We start from the raw sequence: 2,023 nt of genomic DNA, 5'->3' as shown, positions 1-2,023 counted from the left end.
GGTCAGGGACGGAGAATGAAGCGATTAAAAAAAAAAAAAGAGAAGACACGACTCCGCCGGGACTCGAACCCGGAACCTTTGAATCCCTTCACCCGCTAGAAGTCCAATGCGCTATCCATTGCGCCACGGAGCCACCTGTTGGAGCTTTTGCACACCGCCCGGAGAGCCTGCGCGCGACCCTCCCTGGTGGAGCGCTCGGGGTGGGTCACGCGCTGCGCAAGGGCCGGATGCGGGTGCGCGGAGATGGTGCTGCGCGCGTTAGCGCTGAATTTATTTTTTTTTAAAGTAGTATGAATAAGCTTGTCCGCTGTTTAATCGAGTTTCGAGGCAGCTTATACGTGCCGCTTGAGCGCTGCCCGCAGCCCGGACGTGGCCTGCGGCTTGCTGCGAAGCGTCGCCATTAGGGCTACCTCCTTATTTCTTGAGACTGACTTTTTAAAAAGTATATCAGTAATCAGTATAAAATATTTGTCGTCATCCCACTTGGACGTTTTCAATATTAATCCTTGTCTTTGGGGGAACATGTTTCACAGTTGCCTTATATTGGGGAACTGTCTTCCAAACATTCAGAAGTTTGTATAACGAAGTATTTATAGGATTGAGTGTTTTTACACAAATGAAGGTGATACACAGATAAATTAGATCAAATGATCTTGCTTTTACAGATGGGAACATTTCTCATAGTGCAATTACTTACGCTAGCAGCACCACTTCTGGAGGAAATTCGAACATTTCAGACGAAAAACCCCCTCAAAACGCCCTTTCAGTCATAGCATCAAGGACGTGGAAACTATGCTAGATCAGTTCCAAAGTTATTTGGAACCAAGTTATTTTTACCTTGGTGATTTCCAGCATTGTGGGGTTTTAATGTAAACACAAGAGTTTGGTCTTAAACAATAGCATCTGAATTAAAGAAGCCTAGAAAACTGTGGTTATGTTTACTGGGCATCCCATGCGCTGCAACAGTTTGCTGTCCTTCTAGTGCCAAATGAGATAAAAAACATACTGTGTGGGAATCTGAAAGACAAGACAGGTGCCTAGTAAAAATTTGTCCATGCAATTTCAGAGGAGTGAGCTGGGGCTGGGGCGGGCCAGCTGGAAGGAGATCTCCTCTGTAGTGCTGTGACCTAGGTTATGCAGTAAAACACTTTTGTGGGAATCTCAGGTTCACTTCATAATGACGTAAAAGTGTCAGTAGCCACAAGAGCAGTGCACCCTAAAATGTGGGGAACCAGGAAGCTAGTAAAATCAATGTAAAATAAGCTGATTAGGGTACACAGTCCATTAGGCATTGCATCAAGGGTTGAGATACCAAGTATAATGAGTAATCAAGGTGACTCAGGTGCTGAAGGCACACTGGTAGTATGCCCCATGATTCCTATGAAATCAGCTAGTGCACCTGTGGCCAGCAGTGAGCCAAAGCTCAGGAGCTGGCTGATTATTAAATAGCTCCTGCAATGCTGCCCAGAAACTTGGGGGGGGGGTTGTACTGAGAGGGTTCAGTAGTTACAGCAGCCACCATATTGGAGGTACACCTCCCCAAGCTAAAAACTCTTGTGAAGCCAGAGCACTTGTGAGCACCAACCAAGAATGACTAAACTGTACAAGATTCAGAGCAGGTCTGAATTTATAAGTTCTGGGTCCATATGGTCTTGCACAGCTGTTCTGTTACTGACAGAACTCTTCATAGTGCCCCTGGTAAAGGACTGCAGAGTGAGGAAAGTTTGAGTCCTTAAGGCTCTACACTGTTGTTTTTAATCTTCAGAATAATAAATTTAAAGTCTTGTTTGTGTAATTCAACTTGTAAGTAACTAAGAATTGCCATAAATATCTTGTAGTTTCTGAATACTTGGGCACACTTATTGTGGGGTGAAGTGAGTGTCAGTAACCTCTCCAATGTGATTTGGTACGATGATACCTTTGGACAGCACAGCACTAAAAGACTGCAGATAGTGAAGAGTCAGCTTGCTGTGAGAAGACTGGTTCTGAAGTGAAGAATTACGATGCTCGTATGATTATTTCC

The 2,023-nt window shown here is 44.7% G+C and overlaps 1 non-coding gene across 1 annotated transcript; it reads right to left on the bottom strand.

Moving 5' to 3' along the window:
- Nucleotides 1-48: 48 nt before the first annotated feature.
- On the bottom strand, nt 49-133 carry TRNAR-UCU. The gene is given in 2 exon segments: nt 49-84; nt 97-133. It is a non-coding gene; the product is annotated as a tRNA-Arg (tRNA).
- Between the last annotated feature and the right edge of the window lie 1,890 nt (nt 134-2,023).

This window comes from Apaloderma vittatum, unplaced genomic scaffold (assembly GCF_000703405.1).
Source record: "Apaloderma vittatum isolate BGI_N311 unplaced genomic scaffold, ASM70340v1 scaffold41199, whole genome shotgun sequence".
Classification (NCBI taxonomy): Eukaryota; Metazoa; Chordata; class Aves; order Trogoniformes; family Trogonidae; genus Apaloderma; species Apaloderma vittatum.
The sequence above is the reverse complement of the archived record's forward strand: the minus strand, read 5'-3'. Positions and strand labels throughout refer to the sequence as shown.